General features: G+C 40.6%; 1 protein-coding gene across 2 annotated transcripts in view; it reads right to left on the reverse strand.

Moving 5' to 3' along the window:
* The window catches only part of FIP1L1 (factor interacting with PAPOLA and CPSF1), a 604,847-nt gene that overhangs the window by 242,199 nt on the left and 341,076 nt on the right, over window positions 1-21,572 (reverse strand). The window lies entirely within an intron of this gene.

Raw genomic sequence — 21,572 nt, forward strand, 5'->3', positions numbered from 1 at the left:
AACTGTTTTCAAAAGATAAAAAGAATTGCTTTGTTTTTCTGTACTCTTTTGTCTTTTCAATGTAATGCATAACTGCTCTTCTAGCATCAAGAGTATGCAATGCTTTCTCTGCCTGAGTTTTTGGATTTTGGAAGAAACTTGGTATTTTTTTGGCTTGGTTTAAGTGGAATTTTGATACCACCTTTGGCATGAAATGTGGCTCAGTTCTCATGACGATTCGGTTATGTATTTGGAAGTAGGGTTCCTGCAGTGTTAGTGCCTGCAGTTCACTAACTCTATGTAGTGATGTTATTGCTACTAAAACGACCATCTTCAGTGTATGCATCTGTGGCGTTACGTCGTGTAGTGGCTCAAATAGTGCTTTAATCAGCTGAGCGAGTATTATATTAAGGTTCCATGTGGGTGCAGGCACTGTTTTTGGCGGTGCGATTCTTTTTGCCCCTTCTAGGAACCTCTTGACCACGTGAGAAGTGAATAAACTCTTCCCGGTTCGTCCTCTTGAATATTCTACAATTGCTGCTAAGTGAACCTTTAGTGATGTACAGGTTAGTGTGTTATGCAGTAGATGTGATACGTACTTCAGAACTGTTTTTTCATTTGTGATCTTCTTGGACCATTGAGTGTATCTTTTCCATGTTGCCGTATAACATTTTCTTCCTGTTGCTTCCTTGCCTCTTGCAGAACTGCCATTGTGCTTTCTGGTAGTTTTAGGTGTGCAAATTCTATGGCCTCAGGAGCCATGCTGCAAGGCTCAGGCTCTTGGGCTCTGGGTGAAGTACTGTTCCCTCTTGCATCATTAGTAGGTCTTATCTTTGTGGCAATTTATGAATTGATCCTTGAGATATCTCCATAACATCTGAGACCCACATCGGTCTTGCCCATTGTGGGGCAATGAGAATCATTGTCATGTGGCTGCTTTTGCATTTGTTGATTACTCTGTGGAGAAGTGGTATCAGGGGAAAAGCATAAGCAAATATCCCTGACCAGTCTATCCATAGCGCATTCCCCAGGGACTGGTTGCAAAGTTGCCTGGATGCGAAGCGTTGGTATTTTGGATTGTGGGGTGTTGCAAAGAGGTGGACTTTTGGCATTCCCCATTTGTGAAAAATCTTGAGGAGTTCTATTTGGTTCAACTCCCACTCATGGAATGAGGATGCCTGTCTGCTTCTACATTGTACTTTCCTGGCAGGTGCATTGCTATTATGTTTTTGTTTCATGGGATTGCCCACATCCAGAGTTGCTGAGCCAGCGTCGAGAGTGCACGTGATTGTGTTCCTCCTTTCTGGTTTATGTAAAACATGGTGGTTGTGTTGTCTATTTGTATCAGAACTGTCTTTCCGTAGAGTTCTTTTTGAAAGGCTTTTAAGGCTTGGAACATTGTGGTTAACTCTAGGATATTGATTTGTTGTAGAGCATCCTACTGTGTCCACAATCCTCTTACTGTTCATGTGCACTCCCAATCCTATCTGTGAAGTATCTGTCATTATGGTCACTGTTGGAGTTGGTTGTGTGAAAGGTCTCCCTTGTGATATGTTTGTTTGGTTCCACCATGCTAGTTCCTGAACTGTTTGCGTGACATCCACTAGATCTTCCCAGCTCCCTATTGCTTGTGACCATTGTTTAAAGCCATTCCTGGAATGGTCTCGTGTGTCGGCGAATGTTGGGAATCAAAAGAATGCATGAAGCCATCATTCCTAGCAGCTTCCCCACTGTCCTGTCAGAGCTTGCTCCTTCTGGTATAGCTGTGTCTTCTTCAGTAGGGCGAATATCCTCTTCTCACTTGGGAACACCTTCTCCAGTATTGCTTCTATTCTTGCTCCTAAGAACACTTTCTCTTGTTCTGGGGAAGATTTGTCCCAGTATAGGGAAAATCCAAGCTGAACTAGTGTCTCTATTACTTGTTGCAGAGTCTGTACGAGCTTGCTCTTACCAACCACTCGTCTAAGTATGGGTATACATGGATTCCTGGTCTTCTTAAATGCGTAGCCACTGCTGCTAGGCACTTTGTGAACACTCTTGGTGCTGACTTTAGACCGAATGCTAGCACTTTGAACAGGTAGTGTGTTGCAAAGACTACAAATCGTAATAATCTCTTGTGTTTCTTGTTCATGGGAATGTGTAAATAGGCATCTTTTAAGTATATGGTTGCCATGTAGTCCATGTTTTGCAAATGAGGAATCACCTCTTGCAGTGTTGTCTTTTTGAACCTTTGAGTCTTTATGAATTTGTTGAGAAATCTTAGTTCTAATATTGGGCACAGCGTTCCGTCTATCTTTGGAACTAGGAAGTGCGTGGAGTAATTTCCTTTGTTTCTTTCCTTGTGTGGTACCTGCACTATTGCTTCTTTGGCTTGTAATTCTTGCATGTCTTGTAGTAGCTGAGTAACTTCTCTCCTTGAATGTATTTTCCTTTTTGGGCCTTTGTTTGGAGGTTGTTTGATTAGCTCCATGCAGTAACCGTACTGTATTATGTTTAAGACCCATTTGTCTGAAATGATCTCTCTCCATTTGTGGAGGAAGTACTTTAACCTGCCTACTACTGGTGTACTATGTATGGTGGAGGAACTGTTTGTTTATTTGATGTTGTTGTTCTATTGTGTACTGCTGGAATGCAGTCACTTTGTTGTTGGTCCTTCCCATCTTTGTGGAAGGCCTCTTCCCTGGGAGAGTCTACAATAGGATTTTCTTCCTTGCTGGTATTGCCAATTTTGTTGTTGCCCTTGTTGTTGTCCTTGGTTTACCCCATAGTAACCATGCTGATATGACTGATGCACGGTTGTAGGGTGATGGTTACCCCTGGCTGCTGGTCTCCTTGAGGGGGTGCCCCTACGCATGCTTCTGAATTGTAGAGTGCCCATAGATCTTGCTGTTTCACTGTTCTTTTTTATTTGGTTTAGCTTGTTGTCCACTATGCTTCCAAACAGCTGTTCTCCATTGAACGGTGAGTTCAGTATACTGTTCTGCACCTCTGGTTTGAAACCTGAGATTCCCAGCCATGCGTGCCTTCTTTCAGTGATGCCGATCATCTCTGCCTGCTTGATGTTTCTGCGGCATCTAGTGCAGATTTTAAGCATGTATTTGCAATATTCTTTCCTTCCTCTAAGTGGCTTGCTCTTTTTTGGAATTGTTCTGGTAAGTGCTTTAGTAGCTCTCCTACCTCCTCCCAGTGTTGGTATGCATGTCTTTTAAGCAATGCATTTGGATTTGCTATGTGCCATCGATTTGCTGCACTTCTCTCGACCTTTCTCCCCATAAAGTCCATCCTCTTGCTTTCTTTGTCTGGTGGTGGACCTGTGGTGGTTCGTACATTAGCCCTTTTCCTGGTCGTTATAATGGAGTCAGCTGCCACTGACCCCTTGATGTAAATAGGGTCTTTGGAGGAGTGTTTATTTTTTCTCTCCTCTTGGTGTGACTACCATGTGGCAGGCGCCTTAAAGGCCTCTTTTCCCTGATCCAGTGCACTTGGCAGTAGATGGAGGAATTGGTTCCTTGATTGTGTAGGCATCAAAGTTTGAGTAGAAAACATGATTGTGGTTTTTCTTCCGCAAGTTGTACTCATATGTATCTGCGGCCATTTTGATGACTTGGTTGTACATACCAATGTCGTCTAGAGGTGAAGGCCTCGAAGGATGCGTATCAACAACCTCTTCTGGGGAGTCGGCATCGAGATCTTGCCATTGTAGCTCTTGAACCACCAAGGTTTCCGAGCCCACATAAGTCTGTTCTTCTTCTCCAAAAAAGAATTCTTCTTCTTGCTCTTCGTGCGGTTCGGGTGTCGTTGGAAGCTGTAATTCCTCAATGCTTTTTGCTACTTCTGTTGAAGTTTTCAGCAGTATCTTGAATTGCTTCAAGCTATCGTCAAACTACCTTTCTTTGCAAAATATTCACCATTTCTGCTTCTAGCCTCTTCTTTTTCTTCTCTATCTCGGAAGCGTGAATTTCGGCATCGAGACATTTTGCCTTTCTCTTCGCGGTCGGCAGCGCCCTCACGGCAGTCGAAGTCTGTATTGACCTCTCTTATTTCAACATCAAGGCATCCTTTCCTTGACCATCTTTTGACATCTTGGATCTTTCGAGGTTTTTTGCCGTTACTGAGTCCTTGTCTATGGATCCAACGGAGTGTTTCTCTCTAGACGCAACTGCGGACATCAAGTGCTTCTACGCTAAGACTCCTTTCGAGGCCCTTAAATCAGTTTTTCGGGACTCGTCTAGTTTTTTTGAGGTCGACGGTTCTCTTACCTCTCTCGACATCTTCTTTTCCACATCTACGACCTGGACGACTATGTCTGCATTGATCTCAGGACCTTCAGTGACACTGTCCTTTTCTTCGATGGACAGTCCTAGGTCTCGTAGCAACGCCGCGGTGCCCTGTCCTGCCTGTTGTAGTTGGCTCTTCTCTGACTCTCTCTTACCCTCAAAGTCTTTAAGGTGAAAGCCGAACATGCGTTGCAATCTTCAGTTCGGTGATCCAGCAGTACGCTAAGGTTGCAGACAGGATGTTGGTCATTTTGGGCATACTTGTGGTGAAACTTTTGGCAGAACTTGAACGGTGTCTTGTCCCCTGTATGCGTGTTGTCTATTCGTCGACAAAGGTTGTTCTTTTCAGCTTTCGGCATACTCTGGCACCTTGATTCGAAGTCCGGTACGGCGAATCCTCGTACGGTTTGTTTTTGAAGTTTATTCCTTAGTTTTCGTCGATTCTTCTCTCCAAATATCAGTAGTTCCTTCCGAATCAATCCAGAGCAAACAGTGGAAAAAAAGAATCTGAAGATGGAGATCAAAGGTGGGAGCTTCCAGAAGAAGCACTTCGACGTCACAGAAGAACATCAAATGGTGGTATGTCTACGCCAACCAACAAACGGAAAAATAGGTCTTGCATTTGCAAGAGTTTGAGCTATTGACATTGTACACGACAATGCCTTTTATTTATGCCTTATTTTACTTTCCACGGGTGTTAACATGTCACGGCGTAGGTTGTAACCTTAAAAAAGGGAGTCCACAGAGTGACTTCACGAAGAGTTAAGATTGGAGAAAAAGCTTTAAAAAAATAAAATAAAATAGGGACCTAACTAATGCAAGCACTGGCCTAGGCCTGGCATCTATGAGAGGCAGCAGCTGAAAGCAGACGGTGGTGACTCCGTTTACATCACTGAGAACAAGAAAAGGTCAAGGAGAATCCATCTTCAAAAGGAGTCCACCCTCAACTGCCAGTGATCGCATCAATCACAGTAAACACACTGAAGATTGAAGCATCAGGACTTTCTTCCAAGGCAAGCTCTTGGGCCTCCACAATGATATGAAGGGCAAAGAAGTGTACCGACCCACCCTGGCACAATTCATGTGAAAATGTAAAACTGAAGCACCCAGAAAAGAGGTAACCATAGCTCGTTAACCAATCACTCACGCAAAAAAACTTTAAAAAACACCAGGGAGACACCAGTAGTGGGGCTGACAGTAAGCGAAGATCTATGGTTGTAGACCAAAGGGACAATACATTCACATAAATGCCAGAGGACAGAGGACATTAAACTACAGAATGCTACAAAAGATGGTGTCGCTTAGGTCCTGGTTTGGCAACTGAAGTTCAAGATGATAAAAAAATACACACATTCCCAAATGGTTTGAAAAACATGATTGCGTTTCTATTGGCTATAACAAGACCAGGCTCCTAATCTCTTAGGACGCATGACCTTGATGTGGAAAGCCTCCGCCTGTAAAACTGACCCTCAACGCCCCGATTATTTCTCAGTCCCTCTCCTTAGGATAACAAAACAAACACAGAGCTTGGCTTTATAGTGTTGGCACACAGTTTTACCAAAATAGATTCTACCAGCAATATTTTCCCAAATCCTCACGCCCTCTCTAATCTCATATCTTCATGTAATGATTCATCCTAATCTCGCATTTTAACGCCCCTTACAATTCTCTGTGCCTTTCTATCGAACCTGTAATAATTTGCCATACTGCTAAATTTGGTTTTAACTTTTGGAATGTGTAAAAGGCACGTGCAGATGCCAATTGTAAAGAAAGGAACAAAAACTCCCAAAAAAATTACTGAAAAAATTAGCAATGACGAAAATATTGAGGCAAAAACGTTACTTTTTTTTATAATTGTATTTAAGTAACAGTTACTTGTACAATTTCCTTATCTATGTTAACAGGTAGAAGCAGTGAGCCATATTCCAGCTTTGCAAGCAGAACACCCTCATCTAGATCCTGCCCCCCCACACACACACATACGCAGTGCACCTCGTAAAAATTGTAACTTTAGCTCCGATGCATTGACAAAACTGTGCCACAAGAGGGGGCTCAAAGCAAGTAAACATTATGTTGTCCCGTTTAGGCAGTAATTTTCAATATTAGACGTAATATCTGGGACACGGCAATAACCCAAAAGTCAGAAGAGAGGCCGTGAACAGAAGACATGAGCAAAGACTAAGTGCATTATCAAAAGGGTTGTCTTACACCTCACTAATCAGTCTAAGAACTGGTCTCAAAAAATAATACCATTTTGTTGGAAAAGTCGCCTTATGTTTTTCAATAATCTCACATACCAACTTCCCGTTGTAAATAACATGCAAAACAGGCTTAGTTCGGTATCCAGCACAGAGCAATCACTATGAAAAATTAAGATTATACTAAAGCTACAGTACAAACTGCAGAAAAAAAAACATGAATCCAATGCACCAAGTATTGCAGCTACTATCAATAATATGAGTTTTAAGCTCCGGGAAAAGATGCATGGTCTCGGTAGATAAATTATTCTCATAGTTTAAATAAGGCAAGAAATTGTGCAACTAAGAGAGAAACGAACATCGTTTAAGACTTCAGAAAGAACAGGGAAACGTTTAAACTGCTGCAAACAAGCGTAAAAATTACAAGTCAAGACAGCTTTACTGGCAAGACTAAGTGTTTCGTAACAAGCGTAAAAACCACAATTCAAACAGCTTTACTGGCAAGCATAAGTATTTTGTGTTGAAATGGTATTAGGACGAGTCCAGTCCGGATGGGCAGGCCATAAGGGAGACAAGGCGGTCACAACCCCACTTCCAACAGCAAACCGACGACAATAGATCTCGCAAGCGAGCAGCGCATGCAATGCGACGCTAGGCGAGACCTTAAAAAGGACAAATACAACAATTTCAGACTCAACCAGTAGATGGCGGAATAATGCACAGCATGTGAATCCAGAAAAGATTCACACTGCAAAAATGTGTTTTTAGTAAATACATAAATGTTTTAAGTCTCCTCACACAGTACACTATTCAAGCTGCTACTAGCAAAGTATGTTGTTTATGTCTATAGCTTTTTAAGTTTAAAAGGAGAAACAATATGGCCCACGTTTAGATTGATAAAGGTAGTGTTACTGCCGAAATGCGTCTCGTGTGTTCCTGTTTTTGGGGGAGTTTGATCAATTAAATGGTTTTAAATCCCCTGACTTCGAGTGCCTTCTCTCTCTCATTTTGGAGTTTTGAGAGGATTTTTTGAGAATATATATATATATATATATACACACACACACTATCAATTAAGATCACTACTAACTGGGGAATAGGATTATGTCTATTCGCTACCTGACCACTTTATGATGGGGCACTAGGTGAGCGTGGTGCCCATGCTGAATCTCCAAGTCACATCACTGATGCCAAAATACCTATAACAATAATACCGAAGCCACCCATTAAATTTTATTTTTTTTAAAGCAGACCTCATTATAGTGACTTGGAATATGATCTTGACATTTTGTAAACGGAGTTAAAGTAATTGCTCAGCATATTCTTTTTTAGGGATTGGCATGCATACTGTTCTAACCATTATGACTATTTTTTTTTTAATTTTAAATTCCTTCATTGGAATCATTCAACAATGCATGGACCTTGTGATGAAACGTTGCGTAGTGCAAAAGCCTTGGCATCGGAAGTAATTAGAAATAAATGTGTTTTGGGGTATATTTTTGCTTTGTATTTCATATACATACAGCTCTCTTGTACAGTCTAGGACTTGAGGTTATAAATAATAGTTCCCACTACTGACAAATGGAAGCAAACATGCAAAAACAATGGCTCTACTTAAAAAGAAAAAAGTATTGCACTGATTTAAATGTAAAGTTTCTCTTTGGGCACATATGAAACATTAATGGATGGAAACAATAAAGGTTACCATATCAGCAATCACATCTGACCTAATGCTGCCTTCAACTTTTTTTTCGTTGAGACATCACGAGGGCTCGAGCTCAATTCACTCAACAACCATTTCCTTATTGGCCAATGGACACGTGAAAAGACAAGAGGTAACTAAACTAATGTGACGGGACGTTAACTACTTTTTGAAGCATGATTCGGTTGAAGATTTTCAAAATAAAGCAGATAACTGAGGAAGTTCTTTTGAAGTCAAGGGTGGCTGGCCAAGATGAGCATTTTGTCATTAACGTGAGCCATCTCAATAACCCTGCTTCTTAAGAAACCAGTTACTTACCCGAAACAAGGTTTTCCAGCTTGAAACACTCCTCGATGCACTTTGCTTATTATACCACCGTCTTGTGATTGAGTCCTGAAGTGTTGAAAATTATAAAAGGTTTTCGGGTTGGAGTCAACCAAAGCAGAGCCATATTGCACACTATGATGTCAACTGTGAGCCCAAAATGCTCCAATGCGTACCCTGCATTTTCCATTTTATTTTCTCGTCCCTGGGAAGGAGGTGGGGTCACTGAGTTCTCTTGCAGAATGAATCCGCCTCTAGATTTATCCGTGGCATACAAAGTTCACATCATGGAGACCGGTTTGAAGGAAGACCATTAGTAACTGAATGTTTGAGCAGTCTGACGTACTCCTACATTTTTGTCTCAATACCTACATAAGGTTTTGTAAAGGTATCCAACAACCATGTAATATGCATAATCCATCTAACTATTCTCTCTTCTGGAACATGTATGCCTGAAGTTTGCGAAGCGTGAATAAGTAATTTCCCATTATTCTTTGTTTAACAATAAATAATTGCTGTTCTAACGTCTAATGAACGCAATACGTTTTTTTGCCGTGTTCTTAAGTGCTTGGAAAAGTCAGGCTGCTGAATAAAATGGTTCACTTAAAGGTGCGACACCATCAGGAATATACCCGTGGGTATGTTCTCATGATCACCTATATTTTTGAAAACATGGAAATAGCTTTTATTTATTGGCAATACTTGCAATTCACTTACTCTTATTAAGTTATTTTAAAAAGGTTATTTTTAGATAAAGGACGAAGTCTATTGTAAGCATTAGTTCAAAGGGTGTTTTCAATAGTGCTCCTTGTACCAAGTTTAAATTCCACTGAGGGGTTTGGTACCGAATGCGGAAGATATAGCCTCTTAGCTCCCTTTTGGAATCTTTTTGTGACTGGTACTGAACATATTTGTGTTTGATTTATTCCTCGTGTATGTTGCAATGCCTGACAAATGCACACATAAAGGAGTAGAACTTAGGCCGCATTCTGCTAAATAAACAAGATAGTTCAATAACACTATTTGATCTGTTTTCTTTCCCCTAAAAAATTATTTTTGCACACCGATTTAAGATTCTGCACCATTTTGCTTCATGACATGTCTAGTTGATGGTGTCCTTGTTTCTTTTGGTGACTTGCATACATTTCTGTCAAATATCTAACTGCTGACTCTCTTAAGCTTCAAGCACCATGTTTCTAACTGTAGAGTCTGGGGATATGGACATATTACTCTGCCTTTTGCATTGTCAATACAGACTTCACTAGTGACATCATATTGTGTTTTATAAACTGAGCGAACCATCTTTGCCATGCCCACATGGGTGCTACTCAAAGGCACAAACTTATAAAAAAAAGTTTTCTCCTGGGCATTGGTTGGAAGTGCCTGGATGCAAAATCTTGGTATTTTGCATTCTCTTATGGGGCATATAGATCTATACTTGGTGTTACCCATTTAGTAAATATTTAGTTTACAAATTCCTATTTTACTTCCCATAGATTCTGCATTAACATACTGCAAAATATGTTGAGCTAATCTTTACAGAGGATACGAGTTTGCCCTTCCTTGCTTGTTTAGGTAGAACACGGTTGAATTATCTGTTCGTATTTGAATTGCTTGGCCTTAAAGTTTACTTTAAAAGGCCTTTAGTGTTAGAAATACTTTTCATTCCAGGTAGATTACATATTTGTAATCTTGTTCTGACCACTGACTTTTAGATTGTAAAAGTGTGCTGCCCAACCTACATGTGACAATTCTAGTGTAATGATGGCAATTGGGCTAGGTGTTTTGAATAATTTGTCCTTTCAAACATTTTCATTGTTCCAGCATTGGAACTCCTCTGTACCTTGTTTACTATAACCAGTAAATCTTCCCAGTCTCCATTCACTAGAGAACACTGACTATCTTTTCTTCAATTGGTCGCAGGAGAGACCTTGTATTTACTATCAAATGAATACAAGAGGCTATCACTCCCATAACTGCATTACTATCAGACTGAGATGTCTGGTATAGGCAAGTTTGTTTCTGCAGGACAAATATTCTCCTCGGAATGGGATACATCAATGTTAATTCTGCGTTGATTATTGCCTCCACAACGTTCTGCGAAATTATCGATGACTTTCATGCTTACTGTGATCCCAATGCGTATTTAAGCCTACTAGCAACAGCAGGTTATGTTGACATGGTTGGAACAAACTTGCCCTGGCCAGTCAGTCATCCAAATAATGGTACTTGTGAATCCTCCACCGCCTGGGATGTACTGCTGCCACCAGCAGCAGTGTCTTTCTAAAGGTCCATAGTGCACACATTATTCAAAAGGCAAAACCTTTATTTGGTAATAAGAATCTTTATTATGAACTCGAGATATTTCCGATGAGCAGAGTGAATTGATACATAGATGTAAACATCTCTCAGGTCTAAGATGACAAAGTAACTTTTTTTTCCAGTTGCAGTGAGACTTGTTGTAGAAACGTTAGTGCTTGATAAACTTGTTTACCAACTTTATATCTAATATTGTCTTAAAGTCAAATCCTGTTTTGGAATAGAATTGAGAAATTCTGAGTGCCCTTCCACATTTCTTTCATGGAGTATAGTACCTCTTCTATTGCAGCATTTAAACAAAGTTCCCGACCTCTAGCTCAAGTATTTTGAACTATTTTGTTAAAATATTTCATTGAAAGTACTGCCACGTGTGCAGGTAGTTCTTGATTCAGCCCCACTAGTGTTACATGTGCTGGAGTAGCAATAGAGTAATTTACTGAGAAGGGTGCCATCTCTATGGAGTAGTCCTTTCATCTTGTGCATCACAATCAAAATTGTTGTTTTGCTGCCACCGAGAGTGGTCTTTGAAGACATGGGATGTTTGAGACATTGTACTATGAGCTAATCTATGGAGCCCACTTTTTACCTCTTCAAAATACAGACCTAATTTGCAAACCGACATTATCTTTACAGTATCCTTTTTTTGCTTCACATTTGCCTCAGGTGTCAATATTTGCAAGAACTTTACTTTCGAAAGCTAAACTTTGGAGCAGGAATGTTTTTGTATAGCATCCTCTTGACATCTGCCTGTCTGTTGTATCACCTGCATCTAAAGGGAACTTTAAACACGTATTTGCAGTTATTCTATTGACTTTGCCATTTTAAGTACTCTTATTGTCCAGAAAGCTGTTGAAGCACATCGTCCATATATTTGCACTGTTGGAGAGTGGATCTGTCAAGCAAGGCATTCGAGTTTCCTACAATCCAATGTAGGCGGCTGCTGACTCCATTTTCCTGCTTCCAAACGTTTACTATCACTATCTGGCTGGGCTCTTTTCCTGGCTACGCCGATAAAAGGCAGGATGAACATGTAACCTATTGTATTAGGGGTTGTGTGGACAGTCAACACTTCTTTTCTAGGAACTACTTCTCTAAAAAAAAAAGAAAAAGCCAGTTTTAAGAAGTCTTCAGGGACTTGCTGCAACATTGCAAGATCATTGACAAGTGAAAATGTCTTTACTCTGATAAAAAAAAACAGGACTGTTTGCTCAACCTCCAATTGGGCACCAAAGACATCGGCTGCTCTTTTCACCACACTACGATACACAGTAATATCATCTGGTGGGGATGTCTTAGTAGGGCAACGTTCAATATCTTTAAATGGTGAATCTGCTTCAGAAATGTTCTATTAGTTAATACGCTTTCCTGACTGTCATTATTGAGATATTCTTCACAGTATGGGAATATTGGTTCTCTAATACCTACATTTGTGTACTCTTTTGTTGCTCTTCAACTTTATCTTTAGAAGGGGATCACAACTTTACTCTGCTATAATTTTTCTGAATTCAATCCGGGGTTTGCTTATGCCTAATAGTTTTGGGGTGACAAAGAAAGGCTATATTTCTTTAAATTATTTTTTTTTCCTCCTCAAATGTTCTATCTTGGTTCTGAATCCTTGTAATTGTGTGATGGATTTTTTTCATGGTTATCAGCATTAATTGTTTTATGCATGTTGTTTTTCCTTTTCGTAGACTGACTCTTATGCAAAGGAGTTGTGTGATCTTTTATATTGGTCTTAGGACCCCTTTAAGGCATTGTAAGCTCATGTTTTGCCTTAGGAGTCTAGAAAAAAAAATTTAATCTCGTTTCTGTACAGCATGAATTCTCTGAATGACTGGATCCATCTCACCAAATTATGTTGTCATTTCAAATCAAAGACTTTGGCTTGAACAAAAAAAGAAGAGGCATAGCAATCTTCAGGTGTATGGTCTCAAGGACGATAGTTCAAACTAATTCGCAGAACTTAAATAAATCACTCATGCAACAAAATGGTATGGAGGAGACAAAGTAAACAACAAAGTCAAAATACATTCTCCGTTCTACTTGAAGATTCCGACCTGTTTTGCTCTATGTCGAACTGTCATCTGCTGTGCACTTATCAAAACAATTAAATGTCATGGCGTTTACCTCTTCTTTCCAAGACGTCTTTTACACCTCTGAGTGCAGTAGCAAATCAGGAATTATCCAAAATAAAGGGCACATTTCAGAACATTGTGGGCTTACGGTCAATATGACAGTGTATCAAACGGCTCTGACCTGGTTGATGTCCACCCTAAAAACGTTGATAGTTTTAAACACATCCAATCTAAGCAACGCAAGGAGAGAATAAAGCACATCATGTTCATTTAGAACGCGATTCAGGCTGCAAGTCAAGGCTTTCCCCACTTCCTGCTAGGGGTGAAAGCAACAAGTAAGTGATGCAGCATTATCTGTGGTCAACACACTTCTGGCATCCCTACGTAAAGAGTAAGATGACAACTATTGATTAGATAGTTTATCTAATAAATGTGTGTTGAGCATGTCAAATTCGTGTAGCCTCTGTATGAATTGCAGTGGTTTCTACAACTCACCAAAATATGTGAAAAAATGCTGAAGAAAAATATGGCCAATTTACATGCAGGTTTTTATTTCTCTTAGGTTGCAAACTCAAAGTGGCCAGTCGAATGTATGGATGATCATAATTGCATGAATAGCATGAGATGTGTATGAGGGACAACAAATGAATATGTATATAAATTAACTGAAGAAAAAAAAGATGGGATCCTTGGTCCAAACGAAAGCCAGATGACCAGCAGAGCATGCACGACTGAAACAAGGCGAGTACTGTAGACGCAGGAAGGAGAATCCCCCAAAATTGTGTTGTGCATGGTATATGTACTTGTATCCATTCACTGGAGAGGTGGAAGGCTCACATGTACATCTACAAAAACCTCAAGCTACATAACAATTGTTACTAGTACACAACCAATTTGTAGAATGTATCCATTATTATCCACATGCTGCGCATCAACTGTACTGCAGTATTTCTCCTCTATAGAGAAGGGAGCAAACTGGCAGTAGTAGCAAACAAACGGTTTAACACTGTGTACTTCACATCAGTTTACTCCTTGAATGAACATCTATACAGTGGCAAGAGGCGTGCGGAAGACCACATCATGAAAGGATACACTTTCAATGCATGTCAAAGAGGCATTTTTCTTTCATTCACCAGTAACACAGCTGAACTGATTTCACAATCAATCTAGGAACAGCCGCCTCTTCAACTGTGTTAAAAAAATGTGGATTCGTCATACTACCTTTGACTTTTCTATTTAATACTTAACAGTCTTAATATCCAACATATGTAATACCACTTCTGTTGGTACAGTCCTACACTGGCAAACATGTAGCAACTATATCATCTAATGAATATGAAAAGACAAAAAATACCACCAAATGTTTCCACCTTCCTGCACTACACAATAGTGTTGTAGGTCTAAGCACTTCTCCAACATTTCAAGACATCTTGTAAGAAAATATAAGTGGCCACACTCTAAGACATCGGGCGCTATACAGCCAAGTCGAGACGCCTCAATCCCAGATGGCATATTTTGACCTCTTGTGAGATAAGCAATTCAGGCACAAAACATTTTTTCCAGTGTCCTCTGTGACAGTTTTCAAATGAGAAAACAGTGGCTGTCGTGCAACTTGGTGCAAGTCATCACAGGTAATCAGGACCATTTGTTTAACATGAGAGGCTGGAATAGTATTGGGGAAAACTATCAGTAAAGATTCCAGATCAAGTCCGTGTTAGTGACTTTCTCTTGAATAGGATATCAGATTATATTAATGCAAAGTCTTACCCTGACCCCACACACAATAAAGTGACCTTTGAAACAGGGCATGATTGTATCCAGGTAAAACAGATGTGTTGTCTGTGAGAATCTGCACTGCTGTCATCTATTTCTGCTCCTAACAAGACTTTAATGGTGAAATAACAGAGCAGAGTCTTCAGAAGTTCATGGACTTAATCCCTGTACTTCCTTCAAGTGTTGCCCCCCCTACTCCGACGCCCCGCCCCACGCCACCAAACCGGTATGGGAGGCTTCGGTCATAACTGTTATCATCTGGATTAGGTTTGTAAATGATCTTCTCTGGCCTGGTCTTGTATTCACAATTTTAAAGCTACTGCCACTCGGAGTTTGACCACTATTAAAATCGGGCCAATCCCACAAGGGACTGGTTTCCTCTTCTGACCCTTAGAGATGACTGCTGCCAAAACATAGTTGTTAGCGGCCCGTGTCATTCATGTGCTGTGCGTATACTTGCTGTTGAGACTACAACCGTCAGCCTGGAGGACTCCATTAAGTTTTACCGTAAGGCAAGAAACTATTTACAGGACTCGCATGCCCTTTTACAATAGCACTATCCTATTTTATCCTTTCAAATGATTCATCGACAAGATGACCAAAGGGATGCCTTCCATCCACATGGGGAGTTTATTATTCATTTTTGCACTTCAGGTCTAAACCATTTTACTACTGGCATAGTGCTTAACTGGAAGCTTGCTCTGTCTAACATCAAGTGATGATGCAAATCAAATATTTGAAAGTATTTTAATCTTCTTGAATTATTTTTAATCCTCTTTCTTTTGTCCTCCGCAGATTATTTATAGCATCCTCAATATCCTCCCACTACCGTACCATATTAGATAAGCTTAGGAAGGCCGTTGAGTGTGCTCTACAACAGTAAGTAGCTGGAACCCTATACTTTCTTAACCATTGCAATACAGAATCATTTCTTTTTTCTTATTTAGAGATTGGCTAGAAATTAGAGCTAGATTCTGAAATTATTAATTTGCAGTGGCTACTTTAAGATTCAAGTTTCACCCCAGTCTTGATGTGTATTGGATTTGCAGTAAAGTCCTAGGTTTCTAACTGATCAATGGGATATGACCACTGAGATTGCTGGTAGCTTTTAAAATTGCTTTAACTACAGGGTAATGGCAGGGGAGACAGGAGAGCTTGCTGGGCTCAGGAAAAGCTGTGTTTCAGGACAGCTTCCCAATCAAAGCTGTTAACTGCAGCTGGAGACAAGTGAGGGAAGGAGGATCCAACTATTCCTTTGTATTGTAACCTGTAGTACACAGGTTAGTCAAGTCCAGACTACCCATAATCCTTGCAACCAAACATTCTTGAGAATTCACCTCCTGCCAACTACCACATATCAATATGTTTCTGCTGCATCACGCAGGAGCACAATAGAGAAACCAATGTGCCTTGTGGCATGCTGGCAGCAAGTACCACATTCTTAGGTAGCTGGGTAATCCCCTGGGAGACCGAATACAGAGAAGGATACATCCTCATTGGCATCGCTTGATGACGTGTGAGCTCACTGAGCTAAAGTGCATGTCAAAGAGAGGCTGTGTTGGGACCAGGAGAGACAGACTTGTACTGCAAGAGAAAAAAGCAGAGGAGTTGGTTGTGCTTGCCTGGGAGCTGAGAACAAGGCACTCACTTCAGTCAGACAGACTGGATTTTAGAAGAAATTAAACAAAGAAGGCCAGGCAATAGACAGATTGGTTTACCCACGGACGCTTCCCTCCCACAAAGCAACAAAGGTAGGCAGAAGATGCTGAGGGTCTCCATTATGACAGCAAGAGGAATTACTGATCTGGGACTTACTGAAAGAGGTAAAGGTAACTACTAAGAACATTGAGTGGAAGGTCGCCTCTATAGTGGGTATCCTAAAGGGGAAGCTAGCATGGACGAAAGCTAAAGTAGGAAGGCTGAGCAGCAGATGGCAATGTTGGTGTGCCAGGGCTATGATCATGCTCAGGCACTTACATGAGAGCAAGTTCAGAAGCTGTGCTTCCTCAGCAATGACCTCTCTGTGACACAGCCTGGGGATACAGCCATTGCAATAGTTTCAAGTCAATGACGCTGGAGTTCCGGCAAAAATAGTTCTGAAGGACGCCTAAGACATACGAGGGGTCTATGAAGTGCTCCACCTACCAATGGAAGGATCAGGGAAGGCAGAGAAGTATAGGGAACATCCTCCAAGTAGATAATATAGCAATTTGGAGGTACTGGTTTAACCTAATTTTGTCAGAACCACTCAATACAACCAAGAGTTTCTGAACAAAATGGATTAATGGTGGCAGAGCATGCAACCTCTATCTGGCAACCTACTAACCAAGCTGTTTGAAGAAACAACTAACTCTTGCTATGGTTCAGAGGAAACTAAGGTGATAATCTTATTTTAATGGTGGCTTCTTTCTGTTCCTCTAACCTTGTCCCCATCTCTTATTTATTTTCTCATCATTTACACATTACAAAGTAGTATGCACCATTCAAATTAATATTGTTGAGATGCAACGTATAAAGGTAAGCGTCACTTTGAGATATAAGGTTCTTGTGTATGGTTTTATACTTTGCCCAATAAACAAGATTTATAATTTTAGAAAACATATCCATACCCTCCTAGGTAACATGGTTACAAAAAGACTCGGAACAGGATGTGGCATTTTCAACATGCATCCACCTGCTTTTTCTTAACCTAATCCACTAGGGCAATTTTAACCACACATCTCCTTTGACATGGTCCCAAATGTTTTATTCATCTGATACAATCTTTCTGATACAATCATCTATTCTACTCAATTTAGATAGGTAGTGCTTTTAAAATCAACATGGTTTCATAAAACACATGAAGAGAATAAGTTACAGATTCATGTAGAAAATCTATAACACATTTGCAAGAAAGGAGCATTTGATTTTAAGAACCTGTACCACTATCAAAAAACATGTATGGTTCGGGATTCTAAAAACCCATAGCAAGATTCTTGGATTCCTCCCCGAGACTGCCAGAAAGACCGTATTCCAGGCCTTGATTATTTCTATGCTGGACTATTGTAATGTTATTTAACAAGGAGTTACTCAGTCTCGGTTGAGGAGACTAGAGCGCGTACAAAATGCGGCAGCTCATCTGCTGCTGCACCTCCCTAGGCGGTCTTCTTTGGGATCTGCTCTTTCAAAACTGCAGTGGCTACCGCTTGAGAGTGAAAAGAACATTTCCCTTGGGCTTGTGTCACTGGCAATCACCATTGCTCATACAATATTCCATCCCAACCGGTGCCAAAATAAGGGATCCCCACAGTTATAAACACAAACACATTGCAATGGTAACTCCTAAGTTAAGAAAATATTAAAATTTATCAATCGATAAAAACTGTTAAAAACAATAATAAAAATTCACATTCATAATACCCAAAGCAATCAATCATAATGTGTTAAGGTACAATAAAAAAAAGACATAATTAAGTGATTCATTTCGAAAACATCCTGGGTCATTAATCCGTTGGAATCCATTCACAACGTCAGGCTAGTATCAGCGGATAAAAACACAATAGTTCCTCGGATATCATTAAAAACAAAGGTGCCAACGTATTTCGGTGTGCTGCCTGATGTGCACCACTTTTTTCAAGACAAAAGTAGTTGGTTTTCTCTCTTTTTTCTCACAATATTAAAAATTCAGTTCTATCTCCAGGGTTTCACCTTTAGGACCCAATACTGTTTATATAAATTCTCCAAATTGCTACACTGTGTCCTTCTGATTGTGATCCTGTGCGCCATTTCTAGAAACACTTCCTCAATTTGTTAGTCCAACAGTTAGGGTATTTTGTCCTCCAACTGTGAGCTCCCATTCATCGCATTGATGAGCCTATTATTCGGTGGTTCATCGCGTTTGCTATATAGCTTAATCTGTATTAATTCTGCCCAATAATGCTATGCTGTAGGATCTACGGAAACGTGTGTTGTGCCGCCGTCCCAAATGTGCTCCGTGTTTCAGTTCCCAGATACGGTGAACCTCTTCTACAGGCGCCAATCAAAGCGGAATACATGTATTCCGCTGCTATCCGGGACGAGTCGTTACTTTGATTGCCGCCCATAGAAGAGGTTCACCGTATCTGGGAACTGAAACACTGAGCACATTTGGGACGGCGGCACAACACACGTTTCCGTAGATCCTACAACATACGATTATTGGGCTGAATTAATACCGATTAAGCTATATAGAAAACACGATGAACCACTGAATAATAGGATCATCAATGCGATGAATGAGAGTTCACAGTTGGAGGACAAAACACCCAAACTGTGGGACTAACAAATTGAGGAAGTGTTTCTAGAAATCGCGCACAGGATCACGATCAGGACACGGTGTAGAAATTTGGAGAATTTATATACAGTATTGGGTCCTAAAGGTGAAACCCTGGAGATAAAACTGAATTTTTCATATTGTGAGAGAAAAAGAGACAACCAACTATTTTTGTCTTGAAAAAGGTGGTGCACATCAGGCAGCACACCGAAACGCGTAGACGCCTTTGTTTTTAATTAAATCCGAGGAACTATTGTGTTGTCATCCGCTGATCCTAGCCGGACGTTGTGATTAGATTCCAACGGATTATTGACCCAGGATGTTTTCGAAATTAATCAGAGTTCAGGTACTCTTTTATTGTACCTGAACACGTTATGGTTGATTGCTTTGGGTATTATGAATGTGAATTTTTATTATTGTGTTTTTAACCGTTTTCATCGATTGATTAATAAAGTTGAATAGATTTTCTTATAACTTAGGAGTTACAATTGCAATGTGTTTGTGCTTATAACTGTGGGGATCCCTTATTTTGGCACCGGTGTGGATGAAATATTGTATGAGCAAGGGTGATTGCCAGTGACACAAGCCCAAGGGAAATTTTCTTTTCACCGTTTGTGTTGGTACCCAGTCCCTTGGTTGCTTGGGCCACTCCCTCTATATTTTAACCCCTTCGCTGCTGGCCCGTTTCCGCCGCTGTGCGGTAAACAAACGAACAGGGGCGGGCCATGACGATACCCAGCCGTCATCAGCACACGAGCACCGTAGTGCATGACGGCTGGGTATCGTCATCAGCATACAAGGGGTTAAGAAACCTACCGCTTGAAAAACATCTTCCTTTCAAAGCCATAAGCTATTGCCATAAGATCCTTAGGAACAAAGGTCCCAGCTATCTGCACACTTTCTTCAAGCCCTATGTCCCTACTAGTAGGTTAAGATCTGCTGGTTCTTTCCTAGCATCAGTTCCCACTGTCAAAAGGGTGCGGACCGGAGATGCTACTTTAACTTTTTAGCAGCCAAACGATGGACATTCCTGCCTCTTTCAATCAGAGAGGACTCTTCAGAACTACAGTTCCACAGAAGAAAAAAAAAACTGGCTATTTGGGTTAGCCTGATAGACCATGTTTTATTCCCATCTTGCTGTGTTGGAGGATCTGCTTCTCCTGATCGGGGGGACACTTCGGTGTGAAGTAGCCATGCGCTTTGTAAGTGATTTTATTGTTATTCCAGAAGTGATTAGAGCTCTCTTACTTTCTGAATTACCAATCTCATTCTGAAAGGTTATATATACAGGATACCTTAGAGTACTGACATCTAAGACAAAGGCAAATCACTGATAAATTTGATGGATATTGTGTTAATACAGCTTTTAAAGGGTGACAGTATTGATGAAGCGCTTTAAAGTAGATCTTGACAAAGGGAATTGATCCCCACTAATCAAGTACACAAAAGCTCTAACATAAATTAAACAAGATAGTACACAGAATTGGGTCCAAAACAGCATCAACAAGAGAATTACTTTTCTCCAGTCCCCAATGGCAATCTAAGGCATTTGCTCTCACTGACGTTGGCTGAAAGGTCTTCTTGGCTGCTTGAACAGTCTACTTTTGCGTGAGAGATGCACAACCAAAGATAATGGGCACTTTATCCAAGCATGGCCGGTTTATTGAGTGAGCGCAAGGGTAAAGAACTAAGCCCAATCTTCTGAAAGGAGAACAAAAATGTTGGGTACCGTAGGGGGGCCATCTCATTTGTCAACTACAAAAAACCCATATGCCTCAAGAACTAGTGGACACCGATACACATCGGTGATTCCAGTGTAGAAGGAAACCTCCGCCTCAAGGAGGGAAATCCCTTCCAGAGCTAAGATGCAAACAGGTTTTACGGTTTTCTCATGGAGATGACTAGATCTGATAAATGATATGGTTGCAGGTTCAACAACAGGAAGACACCACGGTTATTATTTTTTTTTTATTAAACTTATAAAGCGTGCAGCTACCCACATTGGGTTTCCCGGCGCTCAGGGACAGACTAAAGAAGAAAGACTTGCATGCTGACTTACTGAAAGCGAACTACAAATCACTGCTGAAAAAGCCAAGTTTTAAGTCCCTTACGGAAACGAAAAAGATTGGTTTCTGTCTTCAGGGTCACAGGAAGGGCATTCCAAAATTTAGGACCCAAATGGGCAAAAGAACGGCCTCCCATCTCCGCAAGCCTGAATCTGGGAACAGAGAAGTCGCCATTCCCTGATGATCGAACAGTTCGGCTTGGCTTATAGGCCTGAATAAGGCCTTGAAGATATTTGGGGGCTATGCCTTGTTTAATTTTGAAGACGTGACAGAGGGCTTTAAATTTAATTCGGCTCGGGATTTTGAGCCAGTGGAGGTCACAAAGTGCGGGAGAGGCAGATGTTCTCCTAGGAACATTGCAGAGGTTATGCAGATGGGTCAGTCTGATGATCCTGTCCATTTACAGGTTTGTACTGTCAACAGGTGGATCACTTGAATATCTGTAGAAACTGTCCAGCACCCTCATTCACAGTGAGCCTGCAGAATTTGGAAAGGCAGTGTATATATATATATATATATATATATATATATATATATATATATATATCACTATTTGGTATCAAACATC

Source organism: Lissotriton vulgaris, chromosome 3_1 (genome assembly GCF_964263255.1).
Source record: "Lissotriton vulgaris chromosome 3_1, aLisVul1.2, whole genome shotgun sequence".
NCBI lineage: Eukaryota > Metazoa > Chordata > Amphibia > Caudata > Salamandridae > Lissotriton > Lissotriton vulgaris.